At 41.9% G+C, this 21,330-nt stretch overlaps 1 protein-coding gene and 1 long non-coding RNA gene across 8 annotated transcripts in view; both read right to left on the bottom strand.

The window, feature by feature from the left end:
* Positions 1–21,330, bottom strand: part of DIP2C (disco interacting protein 2 homolog C) — a 287,798-nt gene that overhangs the window by 238,488 nt on the left and 27,980 nt on the right. The gene's annotated exons all lie outside the window — the stretch shown is intronic.
* Positions 6,499–14,570, bottom strand: LOC310828126. Its single transcript, XR_014556700.1, has 3 exons — positions 11,882–14,570; positions 10,246–11,718; positions 6,499–9,863 (listed from the first exon to the last, which is right to left on the bottom strand). It is a non-coding gene; the product is annotated as an uncharacterized lncRNA (long non-coding RNA).

Below are 21,330 nucleotides of genomic sequence, written 5' to 3' on the forward strand. Positions count from 1 at the left end.
CCAGTCACCCGACATCCTGGTTGGAAGCATTTGGTCCAAATATTTTTACTAGCCGGCTTAAAAAACTGCAGCCCATCTGCAGCCCTAAATCAACTAAGGCAGTAGTGTCTGATCCTCCAAGGTTCCTATTTGAGCTTCATAGTACAAAAGAAACCACTTAATTCCTTCATGACTTATGTGGAAGAATCAGAACAGGCACTTGCGTGTTTTGGGGTTTCCATGTAACATTTGAAGTTGCTTGTAGATAATTTGCAGAACTTTATTTATTAATGTTGATTTCTAATGTTGATTTCTACCGGAAAGCTTAAGCGAGGTGCCTGGCCTGGAAGGGTCTCCTTCTGTTCCTTCTCCAGCTTCGCTTGAAGGGGCACTGCGCAGTTCTCCCTCTCTGCGCAGCACCTCCCCTGCGAAGGAGTGGCGCTGCGCAAAGAGGGAAAACTGTGCAGCACCCTTTCAGCGAGGCGCCTGTCCTGGCTTCTGCCTTAGCCTCTTCCGGGCAGGGGGGGCCTTCATCCCACTGCCCTGAAGAGGCTTGGTGCTGTTATCCCAGAAGCCAGAACAGCCACACAGTATCCCAGAAGCCAGATCTTGATGTTCTGGCTTCTGGGATTCAATTTTTTTCCTTGTTTTCCTCCCCCCAAAACTAGGTGTGTCTTATTCTCTGGTGCGTCCTATACAGCGAAAAATACAGCAATCAATCGCTGAATTGAAAATGCTTTGATTTGGAGCCTCATGCCAATTCCTTGGTTGTTGTTTTTCCTATCCTCAAAGTCCTTGTGTTTCTCTACAATGATGCATTATAAGAGGAAAGCCCTATTGGTCCGTTGCAGCAATGACAAGTAATCTTGTGACAGCTTAAAAACAAACTGATTTATTGTGGCATAAGCTTTTGTGGACTTAAGAGAGCACTTTGTCAGGCGCAAGGAAAGTTATCCTTGCTTGGCTGATATTTACAGATTGCTGCAGAGTGAAAGGAAGTTTGTTAACAGTACAGGAAACCGTGGTTGAAGAAATAAAAGCAAATTCTCAAAGAGGTCAAAAAGAAAAGTGAGGAAATACTGTAGTAGTAGTAGTAGTAACAATAACAACAATAACAACAACAACAACAACAACAATAATAGTAATAATAATAATTTATTATTTGTACCCTGCCCATCTGGCTGTGTTTCCCCAGCCACTCTGGGCAGCTTCCAACAGAGATTAAACATACACTAAAACATCAGTGCTTAAAAATTTCCCTAAACTGGGCTGCCTTCAGATGTCTTCTAAAAGTCAGATAGTTGTTTATTTCCTTGACATCTGATGGGAGAGCCTTCCACAGGGCGGCGCCACTACCGAGAAGGCCCTCTGCCTGGTTCCCTGTAACTTGGCTTCTCACAGTGATGGAACTACCAGAATGCCTTCAGCACTGGATCTCAGTGTCCGGGTAGAACGATGGGGGTGGAGACGCTCCTTCAGGTATACTGGGCCAAAGGGGGGGGGGTTGGGCTCCAATTTCAACACCCTTAACTGCAAATGAGAAGTGCACCCCTTTCCAGTGCCTAAACAATTTATAATAGGGGAAGGACCCATACCACCTATAAGTCAACAAACAATTGAATCAACGTTTGCAAACATGTGAGTCACAATTGCATACTAAGTAGCACTCTTTCTCCCTACAAACAAGTATATCAACCACAGATGAGCTATCATTTTTCTGCAGTCAATCAAATGCTGAGGGTATGGTTTTCCCTATTCAATCTCTTGAGTCTCCAGCACAAAAACAAGCAGAGGTTGTGTAGCAGCAGGGCCTGGGTGGACCAGGAACCCTCAAACACCCATGACATTTACCGTTCACAAAGCTGTTAAGTACATATTAAGAAAACAAAATATAGGACAGTCTCTTGGCAAAGCAAAAATATGATCTTACAGAATGAGGTTCTATCTGAATTCTTTATGAACGAATAAAAGAATTCATAACGAAGAGTAATGAAATAAAGTTTAACAATGAATTTGTTTATTTTAAATGGGTTTCCTTTGGTTTTCATTAGTTTAAGACTGTGGTTCTTCAAGTGTGGTTGGTGGGCACTGTGAACATGCATATGGGCCCCAAGACTCTGATGCAAATAGCAGAACAAGATGCTTTTTGACAACAGCGGGGGAAACAGCCCCGCAACCAGACCATCGTCCTTGCGTTGCATAGGCAGGCAGACAGGTGCTAGGAGTGGTTATTATTCCAAAAATAATAATAATCCAAAGGCCTACTTCTTATAAACTAAAATTAAAATGTTATTTACAGTGGCTTGGATAATAATGCATTTAAAAAGCAATCATGAATATTTAAAAGAAGTAGGCTACAGAAATTATGCACTCATAGCGTATGCAATGGCTGCGGGGAGTCATTTTGACAACACAAAGGCAAACAAACAAAAAACAAAAAACCGCCCACAACTCCACCTGACAGACCTGTGTCATAAGCAGCAACAGTCTTGGCTACTGTCATGCTGTTGCCCTAACAACAGGATTTAGCCTCAATACATGAACCTTTTTTTTCTGTGGTTTCTTTTCCCCTCCTTGAAAACACACCTCACCTTTTGGAATCATGCCTGTATGCACTTCCCAATACAGGGCAATTGTCAACTGTGCAATGATGATTAACCTTCCCAAATAAATAAGAAAGAGAAAACTAATACAGCATTCCAAGCTGATCTGGCTAGTGCTCTTTTGTCTCTAAACCCAAGAAAGCAGAATTAATAGATAAGGAAATATGTGAGTGGGGTGGGAGAAATCTAGAGCCCTCTATGACTGCATTTGTTTTGTTACCACTGCTTGGGTGAGGGGTGCCGACTTACTTTGGAAGACAAAAGGGGTCAGATGAGCTTCGCAGGTATAGCAAAATGGGAGCCTTTTCTCTCTCACGTGTGAATAGCATCCACCACCACCCCCAATACAGCACAGATTTCAGGCCCAGCAGCTACGTGATCACTGAAGCTCCAAAAATGTACCTAACGGATCATGGAGTGCTTTTTTGCAGATGACACCCATGAGTTCTCAGCTCTTGCACTACGCTGCGTGATTTGTATGCCATCCATGTCACACACAAATATCCAGGAAAGGGATGATATGATCACAGTGACTGGTGGAAAAGAACGTTAACTTCAGCAGAGCCATTCTGAAGTGATATAAGAGGGGCCAAAGACTCATAGGCATCTGTCAGAGGTGAGTCAGGATCTAGAAATCAGGAACCATGAGAAGAAGCTAGTGATCAGAACCAACAAGCAATCACAATCCAAGATAACAAGCCAGGAGCAGTTGAGTCAGGAGTCAGGACTCAAGAGCAAGACCAGAAGCACGAAACATGGTAGCAGCCAGGTAGACCATGTTATTCAAGCAAGCCTCAGCGGGAAAAAGAAGTCCTGCCTAGAATGAACCAATGGTGGACCCAAGTGGGTTGAGTCAGCCAAGAAGGATCTTCTCTGAAAAGGCTGACACCTGGGGTCCACCACATAGGGCAGCCATACAGGTAATTCCAGCAGCTCCTGACACAGGATTATTCCTCATCTAAGCTAAGTTTGTCATGTGCCTACTTTCTGAGCATCAGTGTCCCACAGATGCCATTCATTTCCATATAACATAATGAAGGTCCCTTACCTTACTGCCAAAAGAGATAATAACGCACTCGTTTTACATACGGTAACACGGAATTTAAACCTCTCACGATTTGCATGCAGGCCCAGCTGTTGAAGCAAAGCTACGGTTTACTGTTGCGCTATATCCTTCCATCCAGGTCCCAAACACCTTTGCCCGCATAGCAATATATGCACAATATGACCAAAACCACACTCACAAGGAAGAGATGACTGCATCATCAGTGTTGTCCAAAAGAAGCCAGGAGGAATGCTTCTTTTATTTATTTTTAGGCTGCACCACAGGCCTTGAAGGATATTTTTGCATTTTTAAAATTGCTGTTATTTCAGTGTACAGAAGGTTACGTATCAGCAAGTATTGAAACCCAAGACAACATTATTCTGCACATCAGCCACCATCGCAAATATTAATTCTCAAAATGCTGCAAAGGCATAATTTCTATTTGCTATATACTTCCTAATCCTATGACACTGAATAAAATTGGTCCATTTCCTCATGAAAGCATCTTGTCTACAGTGTTCTCTTTTTTACTTCTAAAATAATACTTGTCCCATTGTGGTAAACTTTTCCCAATAATAATATTTCTCCCATTGTGGCAAAGGTATACCCACCTGCCTATATTTTTTTCATGTATATTATTCTAACTGCTGTAAATATATTGTAGTATATTAGCTCTCTCTGCTCTCTTCTTAGAATTCTCTGGTGTAGTTAAGTAAATAAAAAACTGAATGTCTTTTAATTTAAAGTACATACTACTTAATGATAAAATAGGCTACCCTTGCTTTCTGTTACATGTATCCAGTGTGTTTAAGGTGCAGGCATGGCCAAACTTGGCCCTCCAGATGTTTTGGGACTACAATTCCCATCATCCCTGACCACTGGTCCTGTTAGCTAGGGATGATGGGAGCTGTAGTCCCAAAACAACTGGAGGGCCAAGTTTGCCCATGCCTGGTAAGGGAACCAAAACCAGAGGTATTTGTCTCAGGATTTTTAGGAAAGAGGGGAGAAAGTAGGCATCTACTCAGTAAACAGTTAAAATGCAGTGTTTAGTACTTAGTAGTATCCACAAAGGTAGATAGAACAAAGAAAGCTCAGCACTTATGAAAGAAAAAAACAATAACTGCCAACAGCTCTACCTAAGACCTTCTACAAAACAAAATAAAAAACCTTACATTTTATAAGCTATATAAACTAGTCTGGGGGCTGCCAGTAATTACACATTCTTATACTATGCTTTGGGGACTTCAACAGTAAAACAAAATTATACAAATTTGCATATCAAAGTAAATGTGTTTATGCAGGAAACCAAGGCGGAATGCTAAAGCTATTTAAGAGCCTATGGCTTAATGACTTAATTGAGGACAACAATTAGTCAAAAAGTTTTTTTACAAGGTAAACATGAATAGCGAAAATCAAATACCTCAGAAAGAGTTCAAGGTTGTGAAGAACGCAACGCATTGTACACCACACCCAAATCTGCCATTAAGCATGGATCCCAATAACTTGGCCAGCCCAATTCTATGTTGCAGCTGCAGGGCAAGCTATGATGTTCACTCTGCCACAATTACTGCAAAATGCTATCCTCAGCAGGTGGAGAAGAAGCCTACAGGTGTGCCCTATTAGAGGTTCTTAAAACAAACAAGCAAATAAAAAACCCTTCCTTTGCCCATCCCCCCAAGTCCTTAATTCCTTTTTAATTGCTCCTGCTTCAATGGCCTTTAATGTAAGGTAAAAAGGCTCACCCCCCAAAAAAAATGTTCAAACAGCAGGACCAACTATTGGCAGCAGAACAATTAATAATACAGTGGTACCTCGGGTTACAAACACCTCGGGCTACAGACTCCGCTAACCTGGAAGTAGTACCTCGGGTTAAGAACTTTACCTCAGGATGAGATCAGAAATCGTGTGCCGGCGGCATGGCAGCAGCGGGAGCCCCCATTAGCTAAAGTGGTACCTCAGGTTAAGAACAGTTTCAGGTTAAGAACGGACCTCCGGAACTAATTAAGTTCGTAACCCGAGGTACCACTGTACCAGCTAGTAGGAGGGTTGTGATCACTGTATACGAAGGAATGTGTGGTGATCCCAGAGCCCAGCAGTGATCAAGTCAGAGACAACAACGTCACTGGCTAATGAGCTAGACTGGGTTCATCTGAGCTTAATATTGGTAATCAGGGGATTATTGAACCTGAGGTTGGCAGGCTGGAGCCCCCTGAACTACACAGAACCTTCTTGGGCACCTACCTGTGTGTCCAATGAACCAAGTGCCTTCCAAACCTTCTCCAAAAGGAGGCAAGACATAGGAAGGATGGTTTGGTGCCAAAGGCTCAAAAGGCCTCAGCTCATTTCCAGCCCCTGTCAAAGCACGTTGCTTCTTCATGGTCCTGCTCCTACTCTGGACTGGAGAAGGAGCCCAGAGGGCAAAGTTCTCAGGTGTTGAAGCACCGGAGAGTGAATAAGCTGCTCCTGCAAAGGCTGCAGATGGATGGAGGTCTTTTAGCCTCTGCCTCCAGTCCACCTCTCCTAGTCTCCACCTTTGTGAGAATCGCACTCCTTAAAGGGCCAGCCAGCACAGGTCACTTGCATGTTCTGTAGTCTCATGGAGAGACCAGAGTTGTTCCTGAACTGCCTTCGGATGCCTGCAAACTGATCCAAAGAGGACCCTGAAAATTTATCTTCAGGGGCAGACACAAGATGTATGGAAAGAATGACAAGGCAGGCAATACTTGGCTAATAATTATTTATTTACCTGGAGATTTTGTCCTTTAAGACAATACAGGCTGCAATCCTATTCACGCATACCTGGCTTCCTTTTCAGTAGACACTTTATAGTTCTCTGTTTAAAATAATACTAATCATTCATGCACTTGAACACTGTGAATTATTACCGGTTTTCTTCTAGCCCTGTTACTGGAAACACCTGGAACTTCTTTACTTCAGAGGAATACATAAATGATTACTTTGCTCTGGTTTCTTAGAGGAAACAAAGGGGCAGAATATTCATAGGTTGGGAGATTAAAAACATGCCTGCACAATAGGCATCCTCTTGCTGATAAGTGTTCAGTGATGACAAGGGAGCGTGTGGAAAAATGAACTGAACTTGGAAGAACAATAGCGTGCCTCACGTCAATGTAAGTGCTGGAGAACAGTACGCAGTTGCAAAAATATATGTGCCGAAAATATAGAAAAAGCTGCAAGAGGAAAAACAAATGTGTGGATGGGTGGGTGTTGAGGAAGGGTCAGGATTATGTATTTCTCCTATTGACTTGTCAAAACTATAGCAGACAGGTGCCAAAGGCCCTCTGGCCTACACTTGACGACTGTCCAGGCCCTCTTTAGAAAACAAATACTCCAGGCTACTCTCTCTGTTTTCCGTAGTACACCAGAAGATGATTCAGCTTTGCCCAGGCTTTCCTGTACTTGGAAGACTGTGCCCTGTTTTTCATGTCTGAATATTTTTAATTTCTGTTTTCGTCCCTTTTGCATGCTTTTGAGATTGCTGTTTTATTGTTGTGTTTTTCTTTTCTTTTTTCTAATGATATAGGGTTTTTTTAAAGACTTGAGATTTTTGAAATATTAAGCGGTATACAAATGCTTTTTTGAGTAAATAAATTTTCCACGCTGCCACTTATTTGAGGAGAAAGGAATGGCAAACTCATTCCCTCTGTTTTCCACACTCAGCCTCTGAGTACCATTGCTTATGTAGCCAAAAATTGCGCCACTCATGCAAAAAAGGAAGGAATTGGCAAGCTCGAGGAATTTGCATGTGTACAAAAGCCCTAAGGAACTGTGGTGAAATCTCAAAACCATGTACAGCCCCTGGAGCTCCTTGGAGGGAAAAGTGGTATATAAATGTAATAAATAAATAATAATCTAAGAAGTATATCCTGGGATCCCAGTCTATGCATATGTTTCAAATAAAGGATATAATAGAGATGTTATATCAAACCAACAAGATGGTCGAATTCCAGACTCATGCAGGCAGGGTCAAACAGAGATATCTGTCCAATTTCTCGAGTTAATTCATAAAATGATGACAAAAACCATCCAAAAGATAAAATGGAGCAATTTAACAAATACCGTAATAAGGTTCATAAAGGGAGACGGTAATAAAATAGCATGAAAGCTATTTTCATTAAAAGGCAGATGGGGGGGCACATAGTTGGGAGATATAAAAAGAACACTTATTCTAGCAACCCATTTATCTCCAGATCTAACATAAGAAACGAGTCCTTAAAATTAATGAAATGAAAAGAAACTCTCTTGCCTTGCCTTTTTAAATCTACATTTTAATTGAAGTGATGGCTGCTGGTATTTATACTGCAGTTCACCAAAAATGAATCAAATGACTGTCTGAAAATCCAGGCCCTCGAGAAGTCCCAAAATGCATCTAATCCTTTAATTCAGTATTAGTTACTGTTGTAAAAACTTGCGCAATTTCGCAAATGATCCCAAGGGGTGGAGGTGGGAGGCAAAACAAAGCCAATTTCAGTAAGAGCAGAGAGATTCTAAAACTGACTGTGGAGAAACAATTTTGAAGTGGAAGGAACTAATAGGTGGCAATAATAATGCTGTGAAATTCCCTTTTGGTTATGCCAAGCAAAGTAAATGGTTCTGGATCAACAGCATTTGTTCAAATACACTCATTATAGCACGGAACAACAGCAGATTAGAACTGAAAGCTGAGTTTCCTTTCTACATTAATCTATTCTGATTGGAGGTTACTTCAACAGGTAATTCAGATTGGTTGATTTTGCTTCTGCAAGGTGCTATAGGATGGTTCATTACAACTGCAATCTGAATGAAGCGAGAGGAGGAATAAAGCAAACAACTAAAGGATCCCATTGGCCTTACTGTGAAACTGTATTGAAACATAAATGACAATTCTTGTTTTTGTCATTACAACCACAAACAACCTTGATCCACAGTTTCAGGTTTCCATTCCTGTCCTTTACCCTTGGCCAAGCCCAGTGGTGTCCAAACTATTTTCAAAGAGGGCCAGATTTGATGAAGTGAAGGGCCGCGAGGGCTGACCAAAGGCCCAACCAAAGTTGTTGACTTTTTTTCAGTATTGAAGTTGTTGAGGATTTTACCCCAGGAAATAATCTGCCACAGGGGCTGGATTAAACCGACCGGCAGGCCGGATTAGGCCCCCGAAACAGACTTTGAACATGCCTGGCCAAGCCTAAGATGAGGAGATCAGAAGCTTCTGTTACTGATCTGAACCAAGCAACAGCTTTCACAAAGAACTTAAATAACTATCAAAACGATGGCTATAGTCCAAAATTTGGATCAAACATGGTTTGGGATCCTCCTTTATGGGGCATATAATAATTGGTGTAAGCCGCAGTTTGACAGGTTTGGGTGAAATGGCAAACTATGGTTTGCTGTAAGCCCTGAGTCTGAGGCTTCTAATCTTCTCCCCACACACAGTGGAAGAGGGAAAGGAAAGGAGGCTCATGTTTGCTCACACACATAAAGGTAAGCAAAGGTATGCCATTATGTCTGAATGCAGGATAGGTAAGTGTGCCTAGGGCTGCAGTCTACATCAAAAGAGGACAGCACATGGTTTGTTAATTTTACTATCATGTTCGAATCTAAACCTTCCCTCAACCCACCACAGCACATGTCCACATGATTGCACAGAGAAGCTTGATATGCATGGGAAACACATTTAAAGTCTAAATGAATTGATGGCAAATAATCAGAACTTCATGTTACATTCCTTTCAAATCTCACACTTCCTTCACCCTTCTTGCAAATTCATGATTAACATAATCTGTCAGTCTCCATCAGAATTATACCTTGCCTGATGATGACTAACACAAATTAGCTTTATCGTATATGAATAAAATGTACAAAAATTATCTGGAGCCAAAAACAGCACCAGATCAGCTCAGTTGAGTCAGAATTTCTTTCCCCTGTCAGGACAGATTTCTTTACATATTCACACCAACTAACGAAATTAAGCAGAATTATAATTTTGCTTTCCCACCCACCTATGCTCAAATAGATCTCTTTTTGTGTAAGAAAATACAATTCGAATAATCAGACAGCTTGTAGAAACTGTGGCAAACATTACATAATGATTTCTGACACAAAGGTTTGTTTATTGATGGATGACGCGAGATGTGTTATGATTTGACTCCTGTTGCCCTGACAAGGTGATGAGCACAATGTTGGAATTCAACCCCCCATAGCAGGTGTCAAATTAGTGACCTGTGAAATAGCATATGGTACTGCAGGCATCCAATGGGACGCAGGTGGCGCTGTGGGTTAAAGCCTCAGCGCCTAGGACTTGCCAATCGAAAGGTCGGCGGTTCGAATCCCTGCGGCGGAGTGCGCTCCCGCTGCTCGGTCCCAGCGCCTGCCAACCTAGCAGTTCGAAAGCACCTCCGGGTGCAAGTAGATAAATAGGGACCGCTTACCAGCGGGAAGGTAAACGGCGTTTCCATGTGCGGCTCTGGCTCGCCAGATGCAGCTTTGTCACGCTGGCCACATGACCCGGAAGTGTCTCCGGACAGCGCTGGCCCCTGGCCTCTTGAGTGAGATGGGCGCACAACCCCAGAGTCTGTCAAGACTGGCCCGTACGGGCAGGGGTACCTTTACCTTTACCTTTACTGCAGGCATAGGCAAACTAAAAACAATAATCCTTATTTCAAATAAGAAACATTTTCACTGAGAAGCATTTCAAATGCGAAAATGTTTGCATAAATCTGTATTGCATTTCTAAAATACAAAGCACAAGAAATCAATTAGACAATTGGGGGGGGGGAGTAACATTAATCCCACCCTGACAAACTGATTTCTCCATAAACCTTTAGCATAAATTTCTCTAAATGGGTATCCTTCTCCGGGCATTCAAAGAATGTGTGTAAGGGGCATGGGGTCTATGCTTCGGCCGTACCCACAATGTCCCCACAAAACTATGATTTGCAAGCCCACTTCAAATGAGGAAATGTTACATTGGCTCTGCATCTTGATGACCGTAGCCCTGATTTAGCATTCAAATGGCAGATAACTGGAGGCATGTTGTATTTTTGTGATATTTGGGTTTATTTACCAATATGCATGCTGAGCATAGGTGGAGACAATGAGCACAGCGCTTCTACAAATAGCTCAACAGCTACCTTACATCAGATCCTCAGGGATAGGCACTCCGAGAGATGCTTTTAGCCTTCCAGAGCACTAAGCTCCCTCTCTGCTTCTTTTTTTCCTTATCTTTGTTCCCAATATACATCTACCGTGCTTCCTTAAACATACACTGAGCCTCCCCTGCCTTCAGCTAGAGGAAAAGGAAATCTTTGCTAGAATGGACTTCACCATTCAGAACTGACTTCACCAGGGACTTTTCTGACCATACAGATATAGCTGGCATGCTTCTCCATTGATTTTTCAGGAGCTTTAAGCAGTGCTTCCTATCCTTTTGACCCTATCTGTGGTATACATACCTCAGACTCCTTCACAGCAGTCAAAGCCAACCCTATAACAATAACGTGTACCATTACTGCTTTTATTTCTTTAAACTTTTGAAGAATCCATGCAAGAGCCTGCCTTCCCCCTCTCTTTCATGACATTGCAGGACAATGCAGACACATCAACAGCTGGTCTATTCATCAGCCTTCTGCATTCAACTGACCCTGGTTTGCAAGAGGGAGTTCTGCCCACCAACCTGCCATTGAGAAATCCTTCAGGCAATAAACGGCAAAGTATTTACAGGGACTTCATCTATTGGTCCTTTATCATCTTGATCTAAAGATAGGAGCTGACTCGCTGGCAGTTATTCATTATGTTTACCCAACAATAATTAATACGCAGTGTGTGGCTCTCACTCCAGCTCTTCATTATTCAGGAGAAGACTGAAACCATACTGTTCCAATTCACTTCGCTATCTACTGACAGGAGCGATTTTGCTACAGTAAAAAGTCAACACTGCCTAAGCCCCGAACCATGGAATCAACAAACTTTACAGTGCTTGCCTTCTTACAGAGTTAATTCCACTGGTAAATGAGCTCGAAGGCTCATACCTTCCTAAAAAGCACAATCCTTTACATAAAATATGAGTTTTGTTTTCTCTCTTACAAGAAACATCATCTGTGTCCAGTGGCGTTGCGTGGGTTGTCAGCACCCGGGGCAAGGCAAGTAATTTGCGCCCCCTAACCCGTGGATTTGCGCCCCCTAACCCTAACCTAACCCTAACCCCCAGATGTTGCGCCCGGTGTGGCCGGCCCCCCCTGCACCCCCCACGGTACGCCACTGTCTGTGTCTAAAACAATGGAGTCTCCGAAGTGAGTCAAGGGAGGTTCTTGTGAATGGGTTTAACACAGCCATGCTGTCTTAACAACACAATCCCTGCAGAGTTTTTGAAGCTTGGCTCTCTGAACTTCCTGCATCTCTCAGGAAGTCAATGTTTTGTGGGACTTTGCACACTTTAGATATAATATCACGCCAACCATTTCCACAGGTGATATTTCAAATGCAAACATTATTTGCTTTCCCGATGCAAATCTGTTCCACCATCAGCAACCTCTAATGAGATTTTTAGCATTAACTGTGAGAATTGTCTGTTTTTATTTCATTCCTTGTGTGTAGGCATTTTCACAAGTACAGTGGAACCTCAGGTTACGTACTGTCCCCCTTACGAACGCTTCAGGTAACAAGCTCCACTAACCTAGAGGTAGATGCTCCTGGTTGTGAACTTTACTCCGGGATGCAAGCAGAAGTCACGTGGTGGAGGCGCGGCGGCAGCAGGAGGCCCCATTAGCGAAAGCACGCCTCATGTTAAGAACGGCTTCGGGTTAAGAACAGACCTCCGGAATGAATTAAGTTCGTAACCGGAGGTACCACTGTAATGTGAAGGATGTATTTAAGATCTCAGCCTGGAGTTTGTTCACTTTAAATCGAAAATATGGGATTCTAATGTGAAAACAAGCTATTTATAATTGAAACAATGGTCCCAGAAATGTGGCTGTTTAATTAGAATGATCGCAGGCTTTCCGAACTGTGCTACAGGTTACTTTTCTTCCACTTATACCGTACAAAAACCATATCACTTTGAACTTTCCTCCTGCAGGCTTCCTGCCTCTTGCAGCAAGGAGGAATTTTTACAAGTGACAATAAGGCATTTTCACCTGGAACTCGTAAACATTCTTAATACAGGACATAAAGCAGAGAGGTTTATTCCAAAACAAGTGTACATTCTAGGAAATGCCGTGTTTACATTCCCATTCAGCCAAACCAAGTTAAGCTTTATGTGTGAAAATGCCTTTATCCTGTACATATGAATTATAGCTTATCCAGCTCAGTCACAACCACTTACATTTTCCAGATTATTTTCTAACCACCACTGTGCTACCTAAAGCAGGTCTGAAAATTTACTCAGTTTACCAATCCTTGCTTTTTGCCAAACCACAACTTGGGAGGATTAGCAGAGGTGCAAAGTAAGCTTGCTACTGCGCATTAGAAAGCATATTTTGAAAAGCTTCTCATAATTAGCAGCAGAAATAGAGATATTTAGTTGAGAATTACTGTATGGCAGATTGAAGATTTGCTTGGCTTGTTGGTGGTATTTATTTAAATCCAACAGCTTTAGATTTCAGGAGTGCCCTTTAAATGAGAGCTGAAGGATAGCAGAGGGTTAATCAGCTTTACCAACCTAGTGCCCTCCAGATGTTTTGGACTACAAGTCCCATCAGCTCCAGCCAGCATGACTGGAGGTCAAAGGATGGGATAACACAAGAAGCATGGAACCACCCATCAAATACAGAAGCCCAGAAGAGCAAACACACACAAAAATTAAGAAGAGGAAGAAGAAGAATTCAGGGAACTTCACAAAAGGTTTGTTTACATATAACAGCTGTTAACGGCAGACCCAGGAAATGGGACATGAATGGAAGCTGCTCCCAGAAGACAGCCATGTTGCAAAGATGAAAAGAAAGCTCTTACGGAAAGGCCATCAATATTAAAAAGGAAAGTGTTGCATGTAAAAGGCCTCAGGTTCAATCCTTTGTATCTCCAGTTAAAAGGACCTCCTGGGAAGCCTCTGTCTGGGACCTTGAATAACTGCTGCCAATCACTGGAGGAGATGGTAACATTAAGTTTATATCCTTTGCAGCCACTTTGGCCAACTAAGAATTTCACAAATAGCATTTACACCTTAAAACATTTTTTAAAAAACTGTACTGAAATACGAAAAGAACAGTCCTCATCACCAGGAGCTGCTATCAGGAAAAAAATCCATTGCTTCATACTTTGTGGTATGAATCGCATGTGACACGAACGCCTTAAGTGTCACCTCTTACTTGCCCTAAAAAGGCCCAAATGCTGTGGCCTTTCCTCACATGAGAGCCACTCCATCACTTTCGGTCATCTTTTTCCAGCTTTACAATAACTTTTTTGAGCTGAGGGCAGCCAGAAGTGTCCAAGTTACCACCTACTGCATGCAAATAGTTACCAAAACATGCAGCTGGACTGGTGTGCCATCAAGTGTTAGAAATGCAGGTATTTAAGCGAGGCTCCAAACGGCACCTTAAACCTGGGTTATGGCCACCACAACGGAATGTCTATTTGCCAGGGAAATCAACCAGATGACCTTTGGGATCTGTTCCAACACTACAATTCTCAACACTACTTTCCAGCTGCAATGTGGCAACTAGTTGTTTGAAAACCCCCTCCCCTTGTTTATGAACGGATTAGAACCTGACAGTCTTCAACTTCACATGCCAATAAATATCGCAAAATATATGTAACAGAACAAATGTTCCAGTATTATGACAAACATCTGTCCCTTTGTTTACTGAAATAAACCTCTCTACACACCTCAGTTAAGCTGACATTAATTTTGATTGAAGTGCTCTGTAGCGCCAGTGGTGCTATTCTAATGCTCCGGTGCAATGATAATGTTGTCATGTACAATGCTGTCGAAATAAATAACAACAGTAATAACTTGTAATTATTTATATAGCCTGATGAATATACATGGCTGTGTTTTACTAACACAGGAGAGAACAGAGAGAAAGGAACAAGAAGAAGAAGAAGAAGAGGAGAGAACAGAGAGAAAGGAAGAAGAAGAAGAAGAAGAAGAAGAAGAAGAAGAAGAAGAAGAAGAAGAAGAAGAAGAGAGAAAGGGGTTTCCAGGTTATGTGAGCAAATGCACTCAGGGTTTTGAAAATCACAAGGGGAAGCGTATATTGGAAATTTTCAAATACAGGCCCTTACAAACCTATCAGAATCTTCCTGGACAACAGCCACTTTTATTACGTCAATTCAAAATGCTACCCAGGGTATTTTAGCTGTACTACTGAGGCTCTGCTAGGCAAAGAGATCATCGTGCAAGCCAAACTACTTACCAAGATTACATACGGAGTCCAACTTTGGATTTGGGGGTTAATGAATCTGTGAGAAGAACAGACACCTCCCCTCTCCTCTGTAAAGTGCCTCCAGCACAGGTATTTATGCACATTCAATATGTGTGCGACCATGTATACATGTATCACACCAAACCATAAAGATGTCACTAAAAGGGCAGAACTGGGGGGGCAGGGGGAATGGGGAAATTGCAAGCTTTTTCAATGGGTTTCAATTCTATGAAATTTCACTGCTGTGTGCGGTGCCTCGGAACATAACATCCGCATAAAGAGAGGGCATGTGAGAGGTGGGCATTGGAGATGGGGGTATTCTGGATCTGACCCACTAGTTGGCTCTGGTTCCCCATCCTGTGCTAGGTATTTAGCAACGCTAAATATTCCTAGGTACTGGGAGGACATTTTCAATGGTTCAGAGCTTTGCCACCACCAGTTACGAAAGGTTACTAGGGCTGCTTTGGCACGTGGAAGAATATAAATTCAACAAACAAACAAGTTTGTCCCTGCAAAAGCAACTCAGTCAAAACATTAGCCTACTCTCTCCTGTACTGTCAATTAAATTGTGTTACAATATCCTACTGTATCTCCCCAGTACTTTCTCTACACTTGGGGAGTTCAGATTAACTCTATGTCTTGATTTTAATGGTGGATTCTAACTCTACAGCTATCAAAAGCAGGTTAAAAATACAAAAGGGAATAGAAGTTCCAAGTCACAATTGTCTATATTTTTAACTATTTTTGATTGTTTATGAAATTTGGTAAGGCACAACTTATGTACATCTATATTGTCCGTCCTTCCTTCCTTCCTTCTTTCTTTGCTATAATTATTTTGAAAACGGTATTTGATGGTCCATAGACCAAATAAACTGAAATTAGTATGATTTGTGATGTCAGCACATGTTTCTACACTCCCAAACTCTAAGATGCACTTGTTCTTTTTGTCTGTTAATTTGCAGTAACCTTCATTTAGAAAGTAAGGTTGCAGCTGGCCCCTTGGAGATGCTAATTTAAGTAAGGAATGCAGTCCAAAATGTATGCATGTGATTTTGCCCCATCCCACGCCCCAAACATGTACGTCTATCGAGATGATGGCATGACACAAGTGGACAGAGAAATCAACATTTTACATAATACAGTGTACTCTACTATACCCATTTCACAATTCAATTGTTACTACATATTTCACAAGTGAAATATGGGTGAAAAAAAATGTGTCTTGTTTCTACCTAAGAGGTGATTTGAACTGAATATCTACTCTTTTGGATTGTTAATTGCTAGATGCAATGGTTTATTGCTTTGGCTCTAGAACTCCCCCCCCCACACACACCTTTTGTTAATACTGGCTTTAATTTTATTTTAACATACTGTTAATTTTTGCAGTTTTTGAATGTTAAATTTTTGAATGTTAACTTTTTATTATAATATTTTTATGCTTGTATTTTCTTGGTCAGGAAAGGCAGCTTATAAATATTTAAATTTTTTTTAAAAATGTATTTAACAACCGAGGGACATTCGTGCAAACTGTCCCTTAGGAACAATGTTTCACACCACTTTCTGCCCATCCTAAGGCATACAGTAGATTGATAGCTCAGTCCTATGCAAGACAGAAGGAACACAGGCTGAATTCAATAGGCCTTGCTCCCAAGTAACCTGGCATAGGATTACAACCAGAGAATGAAAAGCAATCCACAACTGGGGCTGAGCTGCTGGATCAGATCAAAGGCCTACACAGAGCTGCCATCTTGTTTGCCTTAAGACATGACAGCAATAGCTCACTCTCTTGGATGTTTCCTCTGATCCTAGAGGCAATACACAGCAATCATGTCTTATTGGCCATTGATAGATTTAACATCCATGAATTGGTCTTCTCCCCTTTTTAAAGCCAAACAAGATGGCGGCTGTCACTACCTCTTGTGGGAGCGAATTCACTGCGTGAATAAATACTTTCTTTTGTCTGTCCTGAATTTCACACTATTCAGCAACATTGAAAGGCCTCAGGAGAAACTCCTCGCTATCCACTTGCCTCACGCCATGCATAAATTTATACACCTTTATCAAGTTTTCACTTTTCTAAACTAAAACGCCCCAAGCAAAGTAAACCTTCCTCAGAGGGAAGGGCCCTTGACCATTTGGGTTGCTCCTTTCAAGACTTTTCGTAGCTCTGGACCATCCTTTCCGAGGTTCTGGCAACCAGAACTATAAGGGGTATTGCAAGTAAGGTCACACCATGGACACTTAGAAAGGCATTGTGATATTGTCAGTTTTATTTTCAGTCCATCTCCTAATGATCACCCAGCATGGGTTCTTCTTTCCACAGCTGCCACGCCACAGGCTGATGTTTTAATTGAGTTATCTCCACCATGACCCCAAATAACTATTTCCTGCTCAGCCACATATCTAAAGGAGTAATGCAGCCTTTTTAGGAACACACAGGAAACTTTCTCACTTAGTTCCATTTCATTCTGAAGAGCAACTCTGATTGAAAGTAGGAAATCTGGGCCTCCTGTTTTTAAGCAATCAACAGGAAGCAGATAAAGATATTCCGCTGGAGGAAACCTGACAGAAGCAGTGAATTGCAAGGATTTGAAAGTGGATGGAGGAATCATTACTGCTAGGCTTTTCTGTTTAATCACTCAGTCAGTTTTCATTGAAAGATGCTTCCATTTTGGCAAAGGCTTTTCCCACAAGGGAGATACTGAAAAAACACTGAGGTTTGGAGGACCACCAGCCATCAGTCTTCACTCTATATTCGCAAAACTCTCTCAATTTTCTCTACTTGGATGGCAGCTTTAAAGTGCAGTTCTTTGCAGGGTTTGTATTTCTGTGCCCACGCTGGATCATATGGATGCCATGTTTTCACTGGGACTTTTTCTACGTGCTTAGTGCCAGAAAACAACAGGAACGTCAAAATCTATTGCGGGGGGGGGGGGGGACCATTCATTTCCACACACACATACCATTTTTTAAAACGTGCAGCAACGTACCAAGACTAGACACAGGTCATTGACAAAAGGAAACATGAAAGTCACCTCACCCTGTGCTAAAGCTGGAAGGTGAATAACTCCCTATAAAAACACTGGCAGTGAGCATGAAATGGAATCTGCCCTGTTATCAAGTATGCTCACTTAGCAGTTCCTACACTCCTCACAAAGGCAGTCCAAATCTGTTGTTCAAAGAAAAGCCTGCCTGACAGCTAAACTGTGCTGTCATTCTAAGCAAACTGACAAGTTGAAATATTGGAGAAAAGCAGAAGATGAGACAGTGCTTTTCACTTCATTCTGTTTTATACTATTTATCTATTTGTACATTTACACTGACCTTGATGAAGGATTTTTTCCACACACAAAAAAAAAAAAACTCCACGGTGGGATTGTGATAAACAATATTTTGTAGTGCCTCGATTTCCCCCTCCACCCCAGGCACTTTTAAGATGCAACACACCTACCTCAAAACATGTAGACCCTAGTGATGCAGTTCAGAGAAAAGCTTTGTTGCTTGATTTTGCATAATATATAAATTGGCCCTAAGGCAAGCTAATGAAAAGAAAGAACAACTTCTGACGTGCTCCAATTGCACCCATGCTCCAATGTTCATCTATGGAGTTTTATGAGGATCAATCATGCATATCCATGCCAAGGTTTATCCAGGGCCTGTAATATTCTCAGCACAAATACTCTTGGGGTAAATTTTGGTATGCAAATGATTTGGCCTCCTACAAGGCGGTCAATACTATGAACCCTCTTATGAAGCCCTGCTTCTTGAATTCATAAAGAGAAATACGATTGTGGTTATTATAACTGATGGGAAATACCAAAATAGATTTTCCTGCAAGTTCCCACTTAATGTTAGAATATGGACTTCTCCTGAAAAGAGAAGACTTCTCTTTTTAATAGGACTTCTCCTATTAAACTGATGCCATATTTGAACCGGGAGTTAATTTCTCTGCCATTGTTTTCATTAGTGCCTATCTTCAGCATCTTAGCCAATTACCAAAGATTGGATTGTAGTAATTAAGTGGCCATGCTCAGAAAAAATAGAACTTTTTAAAGCACTGAATAAAAACAGAAGTGAAAGAACAAACTACAATGTACAACTTAAAATAAGAAGGAGCGATACCGAACTGGTTGCAAGAATTGGTGTTGCATGCTACCAAATTGTATCTGCATTGGATTGGATTTTATACAGGCAATAAACATTACTTTATTGAAACAATTATTTAAAGAAACCTCCTGGATAGTTCACTGGGTTAGAGCGTGGTGCTGGTAACATGAAGGTTGCACGTTCATATAGGCCAGCTGCATATTCCTGCATTGCAGGGGGGTGGACTAGATGGTCCTCAGGGTCCCCTCCAACTCAACAATTTTATGAAAAACCTGAGGACCTTGTCCTAGCACGTTAAAACATTAGGCATTGCCCTAGTCACCACTGTCAAGATGTGTCACTGTAAAGGTGGGAAAGGGTCATTTCTACCATGTCAATGTATCAATGGTTGCATATCCACCATATATTGAAGTACATTACTTCCCCCAATAAATCCTGGAAACAGTAGTTTGTTAAGGGTGCTGGGAGTTGTAGTTCTGTGACTGGTAAACTACAGTTCCCAGATTTCTTTGAGGCCCGTCTTATGCTTTAAATCAGGGGTCAGCAAACTTTTTCAGCAGGGGGCCAGTCCACTGTCCCTCAGACCTTGTGGGGGGCCGGACTATATGGGGTGGGGGGGAATGAACGAATTCCTATTCCCCACAAATAACCCAGAGATGCATTTTAAATAAAAGCACAGATTCTGCTCATGTAAAAACACCAGGCAGACCCCACAAATAACCCAGAGATGCATTTCAAATAAAAGGAGTAAAAACACGCTGATTCCCGAACCGTCCGCGGGCCAGATTGAGAAGGCGGTTGGGCCGCATCCGGCCCCCGGGCCTTAAGTTTGCCTACCCATGCCTTAAATGTATGGAGCTTGTGTAGCAGGAAATTAGCGTTACATTTCAAAAATGCTTTAAATGGGGGGGGGAGGTACTTACAATATTTGTACTGATAAGGAGGAGGCAAATCTGCTAGAGAAATCCTTTCTTACAAAATGTTCAGAGCCACAATGCCACCCGTTATTTCTTAATTCAGAATGCCGTGACACAGAACTACAACCAGCAAGTAGAAAGAGGCATGCCAGTGCTGTTGAATGACTTATCTTTAAAAAAACCGGATGGATTATCATGGTTACGCTGTAATGATGAGGCAAACAAAAGAAATTTCATTTCCCATCAAGCAATATTCTAATATGCATTTGCTTCAGTGACTTTAAATAAGGGATTTGTTTTATTTGCTGATTGATTAAGTTGTTAAATCATGAATGTTTTTTTGTCTTCCTATGTAATTATATCTGGAGATTCCAAGCATTATCAGTCTCTTTCAGATTTGTACAGCATGACTTACTGGCTTCCAGCATGTTGCAAAAAACTCACAGGGGTTGGAGGGGATGTATTTGTTTATAAAGTTCATTTATTTCTATACCCCACCTTTTCTCTAAGACAGGAGTGCAGGGTGGCTTACAATCAGAAGATGCAATATAGAACAAAAGGTAAAAAAAATATACAATAAAAAACTGGCTAAAATAATAATTTTAAAAATACATTAAACACAAATTTTGGTGGTAGAAAAGACAACCATACCGATTTCCTCACTGCTATGATACAACAACCATGTCCGAGGGGGCAGTTTTAGGACTTAAGTCATACGTGTCTGTTATGTATTGAAGTTCTCACCCTGGCCACCAGGAGTATTGTGTATGTAGTTTTCACTCAGGTCCACGTCAGTTATTTTAGGCGGGAAACCCTGGGTTGTTGTTGCTACATTGTTGACAGCCGGCTGCCTATAAAAGCAGGCTGGCGGAGCTGTTTGCTGTTCAGTTTTCTGTTCCAGCTTACAAAATAAAGAGCTGCTTGGAGAAATCGCTGTGTCGTCTGCCATGTCTACCCACTATTTAACACTGGCGACGAAGGTGGGATCGGTGGACATCAGAGCACAGCCAGATGCAGCCACCCTCTGAGATGAGCTGAATCACGGAGCTGAAACACTGAGCGAAATCACGGAGCAGAACCAATTCAGAGCTGACCGTTCTGGCTAGGGCACTGTGTTCCATCCATCGCCTCCACGTCGGCATCGGAACCATGGCTTCACTCGTGCCTCTACCGCCGTTTGTCCCTACCCACTATTTAACAGTGTCTTTTCCACACCTACTCTGCTCTCCTTTTCTAATATTAGGGTGTGAGCTGTTCATAAACAGAATCATAGAAAACCCCCCCCCCTCCGATAGGACCCCGAGAGTCATCTAGTCCAACCCCCT

This window comes from Podarcis gaigeae, assembly GCF_964106915.1.
Source record: "Podarcis gaigeae genome assembly, chromosome: 12".
In the NCBI taxonomy this organism is placed as follows: Eukaryota; Metazoa; Chordata; class Lepidosauria; order Squamata; family Lacertidae; genus Podarcis; species Podarcis gaigeae.